The 8772-nt window shown below is 45.8% G+C and overlaps 1 long non-coding RNA gene across 1 annotated transcript; it reads left to right on the top strand.

Annotated features, from left to right (window-relative positions):
• Positions 1–362: 362 nt before the first annotated feature.
• Positions 363–1080, top strand: LOC136452593 (uncharacterized). The gene is made up of 3 exons (XR_010758857.1): positions 363–457; positions 541–856; positions 944–1080. It is a non-coding gene; the product is annotated as an uncharacterized lncRNA (long non-coding RNA).
• The last annotated feature ends 7692 nt before the right edge of the window (positions 1081–8772 follow it).

Below are 8772 nucleotides of genomic sequence, written 5' to 3' on the forward strand. Positions count from 1 at the left end.
CACTTCAAGCGGTGGGTTCCACCCCCTAACCCTCCGGCAATGACGGCTAAGGAGAAGCACCTAGCCGCAGTTAGACGACTCGAGGAACCTCCTCTGTGTGATTGCGGAGATCGAGCTGTGATAAACCCTGAGAATACGTTGGAGTTTGTGTGTCCAAACAAGCATGAAGTAAGTGCAAAGCGTATGTGTTAAAATCTTGAGCTATATGTGTTCATGTACTAATGTCTCATTATTTAGGTGTTTTCAATGGCGAAGTGTCGTTTCAAGGAGTGGTTGTATGGTCCTAAGAACCAATGGCCGGAAGAACCGCGGAGGGTTAAGGAAAAGAAGAAAGAAAGGGTAATCTACAAAGCACCTCCTGTCATGTGCGAATATGGTGTAAAATCCAACTATGGCCTAGTCCCTTCAGGAGCTTGGAATAGGCCATTATTGCGGCCATATGATTGAGTATGATGAGGTTCGTTATTTTTCTGATAAACATGAAATCGTATTTTGTTTGTTTTGCAAAGACATATATGATATAATATTTCTTTTGAACAGAGCACTAGGAAATGCAGTTGGGAATGTTATGATGGTCAAGCTAAGTTCTTGGATGAACTGAAGAAGAGGCAACTAATTACACGGAAGAGGGGATATGGACCTGACTACGTCAACCTATTCGTTAAACATCACAAAGAAAAGATGCGTGAGTTTGCTAGACAGCGCGGTATTTGTAACCCGATCGATGTTGGGCTTAACAAATGGGGATTGGAGAGGCGGATGATGTTAGAGGAGGAGAGGGCAAGGAATGAGGCAAGGGAGGAGACAAGAGTACAGATGCAGGTCTTGAACGAGCATGTTGCTACATTATGTGCCAGTGAGTGCTTGAAAACCTTTTTTTTCGTTGCCTGGTTTTAAATGTAATATAATCGTGTTGCTAACTGATTGCATTTTATACATGAAGGGATTGGTTGCAGCGGGGAACATGCCGCAGAGGTGGCTCGTGCAAGGTATGAGGAGAAGAAGTTAGATGACCATAGACCACGAGTTGGTCGCACCATTCAATCACCGATTGTGTTGTCTGATGAGAGAGACGAGGATGCAGACGACACTGCCAGACTAAGTGAGCTCATTGCTCCTAGCAGAGGCAGGACATACAGGCGCAGGAGGCTAAGGACTGACACTGGCAGACTTAGCGAGCTCATCGCTCTAGCAAAGGCGGGCATTTAGGCGCAGGAGGCGGATGACGACACTGGCAGACTGAGCGAGCTCATCGCTCTAGCAGAGGCGGACTTATAGACAGAGGAGGATGACGACGCGTTCTTCACTCAGGCCGCAGCGGCCGCAGATGAAGCGGAGGCCGCTTACTACAAGCGACTAGGCATGTCAGAGCAACGTAGTTGAGCCTAGCCACAGCAACAGGGTTGTAGTAGAGGACTAGTACTCGGATGATGAGTTGCTTACTCAGTAAGTTTCAGACTGAGGATTTGGAAGTGTATTTGCCCCTATGTCTACTGTCGGCACATAGTTGTAGTATTAATATGTTGTGTAATGTGGCATAGTATCGAACTTTTCATTATGTGGTTGTTTTCATTATCTATGGTCTTAATATTCTGCTTAATGATATGGACGTATTTAAATTTGAACACGTGCTGCAAAAAAACTTAACGACGTACGGACATTATATAAATCAACACACGAAACACATTAAATGGCATGTGACTACATGTACCGAACCTGGGTACAGAGTTTTCTTTGACTAAACCTAACATGCCTTAGGTAATTAAACCATGCCTTAGGTAATTAAACCTGGGTACATGTGAAAAAGATAAAGTCATCCTAGTATTGTGGCCACATAGCAAATTGTGTTGCACCTTCTCCATAGTAGCCTCCCTGTTGTTGGTGGTGGGGGTGGGGGTGACGGGGGAGGCCCCTTGTTCTTGTGGTTAGGGCAGGTGCAATATGGATCATTGCAGAGTGCCTCCTGTGAATCGGCACCATTATTGTTGTCGTCATGTTCGTCGTCCTTGTAACCGCTGCTAACTTCCCTTTCTAGATCGAAGATACGGTCCTGTAGGTAGTAGATGTACTCCGCATGCGGATAAATAGGTCGAGGATTGACCCACCTACTGAACCCACAGTTTTCTTCAGGCCAAGGAAGACTACAATAAGTATGTCGTGTAAGTGATATACAAGACAAACATATTGAAGAAACAAATAGTAATAGCAATTACCCATGCTCATGGGCATTTGAAGAAACGACAACCTCCATCTATTCCCTCGGTGAACATCTGCACTAGGCAATCCTCACCATGCATGCATTTTGGCCACTCTTCTTTCCTTTCATCGTATCCTCTCAGTGGTGTCTCTTTGGTGAAATCACTTTTGCTCTCAACTGGGAATCTCTCATAAAGAGCTTCCTCAAAGAAATCGGGACCAAGAGGACCCTCCCACCCCCAGGTAGTTTCCTTCCCCTTTCCTCTCCCTCTGGACGACCCTCCAGACATTGGTACTACAACTGAAAGCAAATGCTGAGGAGTGTTCTTCTTCCTTGTTGTTTGTGTGAATGAGAGGGAGTGAGTGGTTATTTATAGGTTGAGAGGAGGAATGGAGGCCTCTCAATGTGCCATGTCAGCGATCCGTGTGCCTCTTCACCTCAGCCCTTGGATCAAATAGTCATAAGATGGATGGTGGAGATATAGTGGAGTTGTGCTTCCTTGCATGTCAGTACTATATCAGTGATGTGATAATTCGATGTTGTCCATGTATCTGAAAAGTCTATGTTTATTGTCTGAAAAGCATAGATTCGTTCACTGTTGCTTGGTAATCCTAGATTCATCTACAAAGCATATGTACAATATTTCCTAGATTATACATGTTCTAATAAATTTATAGTTAATCTGTGTACTACATTTGTGCCTTTGTACAAGTGTAGTATGATTAAAGGTTCACGAAAAAAATTCGCAAGATACGGTCTTGTATTAGGAGCATCCACAGTTACAAACAGAGACATCAATATATATTCCAAACATTTAATCATCCAAGGAGCATAATGCAACCACAACGAATATCACAACCAACATAATATGTCATGCAAAGTCTAAATACTCCACAATGTCCATGCAGTCCCGAATAGTTACAGAAAAGTAAATACAAAATCCATAATAGTTCATACTAACACCTACCACATCCCTCACTGCCTCCTACTCTTGCCCTTACCCTTGTGACCCAGAGCGCTGGTGCCTGGAGTCTAAGGGTCACGCGGACGGCGTCGCCTAGTGCCTAGAGGCGGTGTAGGATGAGTCGAGGGAGCGTCATGGAGCTGAGAGGGGCCAAGCTCATCGTGCCTCTTGTCCACGTCATCGTCGTCCTCCTCGTCCTCGTCCATGTCCCCTGTAGCTGCTTGACTAGAGGAACCCAAGCCTCCTCTTCTACGGAAGGAACGTACACTGTCTTGCGTCAGTGTCTGTCCTGCAACCACAATGACTAGCCGCACGACGTAGATGACAGTGACAGCCTCTGCTGTACAAAACTATGTTAACTGAAAAATATAACGCATTAATGATATGTTTGAAAGAATATTTTAAATCTTACGTCTAGGAAGCCAAGTATGTAGTCGTCATTGACTCTCGGCCGAACGCGCTCGATCTCTTCAACTGAGCATTTTAGTGTATTGCCCTGCAACAAAGTTCTCAATAATAATACTTCTGAATAGATAGCATTTAGTTTTGTTTTCTTTTGTACAAGAATCTAACTTATTATATGGGTTATACTGGCTCGAAGGTTGCACTAACTATAATAGATAACTCCTAATGTCAGTCCAAGAACGCCGAATGTATTGTTATGTAACTCAACGTAAAAAAATAAGGCGATTGGCTTACCACTCTGTCCAAGATCGGTCCTGCCTCCACCTGCCTTCCTGCACGAGTCGACTGGTCATACGCCGTGTCTTCATCGTCGGAGGACTCGATGTCGGCGTAGTCAGCTTCGGTCCACTGTAGCCTCAGCCTGTACCGTGTCGCACGCTGGTACCAAGCTTGGTACCGCCTGAACTCACGGTTCTTGTGCGGCTCATTGTTGTCGTCCATGTTGTCATGCATCTCCTCCCATTCCTCAATGTAGGACTGGTGGTGCCTTTCCCCATCAAAAATCTTCTTGTTCCTTTGATGATCCAACCTGCACGTATGTCATCGTTACATGAATCCATGTACGTGTCACCATATTAATAGAAATGGACCATCATCATGAGACATTTGAAATATCAAAACACTTACTTGTGTAAGTCAAAGCCAGTCGAGAACAGAGCCATAGGCCAAAGCTGTCTCACTCCAAATTGGCAGTGCAACCCTATCTGGAAGGTGGTACTCGACAGCATAGAAGCAGATAAGAGGGCACCTCATCCTATAGAAGTAGTCGTCGGCCCCACAGACGTTGCTCAGCTAAAAGGAAGTGCATCCTCTCCACCATACTGCTCCCACTCCACCTGCAACATGTCCAAATAAGATGTTAGATGGTATACTAATCCTTTTCAAAGCAGCATGGAAAATAAAATTTACTTACACTAGACGTCGTCAGCGTATCTAGCTCATTCATGTACTCAATGTACGCCCGGATCTATCCTCATGTGCGGAACCCTAACCTAGTCCCAAAGGTATGCCCATGTTGGCTGGCAACTTCGAGGCTGACCTTGGAACCACTCACGATGAGCCAGAACCTCTGGACTGACCAACTGGAAGATGAGCCCACATCCACTAGCTGTAACAGGTACACGCATCCACCAAGTGATGGGTTGGACAGTAGACCGACAACACCCCTCGCACAGCTACCGGTATAGAAAACACAAGACTACAGAGCCCCTAGCTGTACTGACCTGCCTGGTCCCAGTCACTGAGGCAGTGGATCCACATCCTAGGACGCACTATCACCCGTGGCGTCGGGAAAGAGAACGCAGGCAAAAAGGTGTAGGATCCACTGCCCTGCTAGTAGTATCCCAACCGTCTCCTCATCTGCCTCCTTGGGGCACTATGCGAACTCTGCACGTAGCCAGGAGATGGGAACTCTAGAAGTGCGAGCCCCTTGCTTGCCAAGCTCACGCCCAAGGAAGGCCTCCACTTGTGCTCTCTAGCCCTCTAACCTGCACTGCCCCAGTGACTGGGTTGCCATGAATCCTTAGGCCTAGCATCTTCTAACAGTCCTAGAGCAAGACTGTCATCTCCCTGAAAGGTAGGTGGAAGCTGTGAGTCTCCGGCCGCCACCTATATTTAAGACAAAGCAAGATTACTTGTCAAAAAGTCAATCGCATTAACAAATGACCATGAATGGAGGCAACGATTCACTTTAATACCTGTCTACCAACGCAGTTATCACCGCTGAGTTGAACTTGGGCAACCCACGATGAACCTAAAAGGAGATGACATCCAGGCCAGCTCTTTGCAGGAAAGGAGTGTACCTAGTCGTCGTACCGAATGTCCAAGAACCCACTGTGGGTCCTAGAACGAAGGTGCGGAAGGTCCTGCATCGAATAAAACATAGTCACATGTTACTTCATGAACACATGTACGAATAAAACTTATAGATTATTACCTGCCCCAGCGCAACGAGACGTCCTCAGTGGGTTGCCTTGTACGTTGGGTCGAGCAGGTGGAATTGCTCCATCCTACAAAAAAGTGAATGAATTAGAATTCCAATATACAATGAAACATGAACTTATAAATGTATAAGTAATTGACACAAATACAAGCATAAATTGAGACATGCATAATTAAATATATGAATAAGACAAATATAAAATAATACTATAAACCAATAGTCCTACCTCACTGATCTGCCAACGGCAACTTTGTGAGTTGTGGCCAAGTCTACCACACTTGCCGCACTCAGTACTGCTCGGGATCAGTAACAAATGGAGTTCCTCTCCCACGCCTAGTTCTTCTAGGTATCTGATCCATAACCATCCTGTGCCTCGTCCTCTGCCTTGATCCACGCTTGTTCCAATGGTAAGCTGGATCCGCAATGTACTTCGGCCCATCATATGGAGGCCACTCTCTAGGGTCCCGAGAAAGGCACGAAGCGGGGGCTCCATGTGTTCACAAGCGTGTCAACACTGAACTCATGAGGTATCCTCCTCTCGATATTATAGTTGCGATGCCTAGCTGCTGCCACCAAATGAGAATATACAAAGTGGTATTGCCTTGGTTTACCACTAGTGCACTTGAAATCTTAGAGGACAACCACATGTATCCTCGACTCTCGGACCTCGCCGTCGACAGTTGTACCGCCCCTATGCTCGACCTGATAAGTCCCTGTGGTGTGGTCAAAGCATGCAACCTCATGTGTGCCTAGCCCTTTCTCTTGCCTTCTCTAGATGTGCCTTTGGTTTCGGAGCCCATATCTCTCCATCACTCCGCAACTGCAATGCATGGGCGTGTCTATCGTCGAACCAGGCAACAAGCTTATAGAAGGTGAATTGAACGATTGCATTCATGGGCATACCACGTATCCCCAATAGCAACTTATTGAATGACTCTGCCATATTGCTGCACTGAAACTCGTACCTCCAGCCACCGACGTCGTGAGCTCTCGTCCATTTCTCCAAATCCCTCATCAAACCAGTGAGCCATTGTCTACCTTCTACATTTGATGCGGTTCTGACCTGCTCCAACTTTTCCTTAAAGTACTTGTCCTCAAGCTATCGAGCAGCCTCCTAGAACAGATCAAAGTTACCCTTGACACCATCCTTTCGGAGTAGATTCTTGGCAAGGTGCCGAGTACACCAACGATGGTGCAACAGGTGCATACCCCTCTATCTGCTCTTGCATGGCATTAAGTATGCCCTGATGCCTATCAGATATGATGCCAACCTCCCTACCTAGGCCCAACCATGTGTATCCAGACTAGCCTCAAGAACCATCCCCAACTGTCATTGTTCTCCTTCTCAACCAAGGCAAATGCCAAAGGAACCAACTTGTTGTTCGCATCACAGGATATGGCTATAAGAAGTGTGCCCTGGTATTTGCCAATCAAGAACGTACCATCAATGGAGAAGATGGGACGACAGTGCCTAAAGGCCTCGACACACTGAGGGAAGCACCAGAAGGCACGGAAGAATATATGCCTCCCATCCTTCCATGCATTAGGTTTTGGGATGTACTCATAATGCATGCCAGGATTCACCGCTTTGATTGCATTGAAAAGAACTGACAGCTGCTCATACCCATCATCCCAATCCCCATATATCATCTTCCACGCTCGCTGCTTAGCCCTCCATGCTTTACCATAAGTTATCACATATCCTCCATACAATGCTTCAACGGTCCTGATAATTGTCCTCACCTTCATGTTGGGTTCTCTCCTACAAAATTCCCATCAACCGCTTGGCAATGAGGGTAGATGTCAACTGCCGATGCCTCAGTGTCAGCTCATGGTCAGCACAATTATGTGGCCCGACAACTTTTGTGATCTTCCATTTTCCGGTTACCTAGTTGCTTCCTTGCACAAACCCTCCATGGGCAGCGTTCCTTAGTCACACACAACTGTGTAACAGCGCTCCACATATGAATGCAATACCCTATAAGGCCTCTTTTGTATCACTGCAAAAGCCTACAACCACCTCTTCAAAGCAGGGAGGTCATTGAACACCCTCCCATTCTCAATTACCATGTTAGGACCGGCCTCAGGAGCTTCTAGGAGCTCATCATCACATCCTTCTACAAACGCCTGATTAGAATGAGCAAGATCGCTGAACTCGTGAACTCTAGGATCACTGCGGTCGGGAAAGATATGCCTCATCATCTCAATGTCACTCTCCGTCAGCTCTCCAACAGGGCGATCATCATCAGAATCAAGAGCCCTAGCCATCTCATATGGCTCCAAATCATGCATAATTTCAACATTATTTGACCCACGAAATCCATCTCCAAACTGCACTTGCGCAGCAACAGGGGGCACATCCACATTCTCAGGAATGTCTCCTGCAACATCATTATAGAAAGGAGGAAAGAATGAAAGAAATAGATGTAAGGAATGGGGTAAGCTCCCAAAAAACTTGCGGTTAAGACACTTACTCGGATGATTCTATGTCAAAGGTATCTCATAAGGAGGATCTGCCATGGAAAAATGAGTCTGACAACCATCTCCAAATACCGTATTGGGGGGCAGATTGAGCATCGGGAACCGTAGGTGCAATCTGCACATGCAGGTAAGGTTCCGAAACAGGAGGGTCGATGTATGCCTGCTAATCCATTGTTGGGGTAAACCCATGAGGGATGGGATCAACTAACACCCGACGCACAACCACGTCCAAACATTGCAGTTGACTCTTCATAGCCGATCTTACATAGTTCTCCCACTGATCCGCACAACCAATTGAGATCATTCGCCTGAAGATGTTCAGAGGACAACCTAGGTGCAGTACACCATCAACTGCAATGCCATCATCTCCAAGGCAATGCAGCTCCTCCCGAGCCCTTGCAACCATGTCACTAAATGAAGGCCTATCATTGAATAGCACAGGCACGCTTTGCATGTCAAGAAACTCAACATATCCATAGCGATCGCTTTCAATGGTGCCTCCATGATATATGGTCACTAGGTTGTCCATCTATTTCAAACAAGTAACGAAACACATTTCCTTTAGTCCAAATTAGACGATAGATAGTACCTAACAAGTACTTTCTAACTACAAACTAAGTAATCAAGATAATAACTACGAATATATTTACAATGTACTCACTAAATAGCTAGATCATAGGTAGATAACTAAAAATGTAACTACATATCTAAGTAGCTATCTAA

This window comes from Miscanthus floridulus, chromosome 5 (assembly GCF_019320115.1).
Source record: "Miscanthus floridulus cultivar M001 chromosome 5, ASM1932011v1, whole genome shotgun sequence".
NCBI classification, from domain to species: domain Eukaryota; kingdom Viridiplantae; phylum Streptophyta; class Magnoliopsida; order Poales; family Poaceae; genus Miscanthus; species Miscanthus floridulus.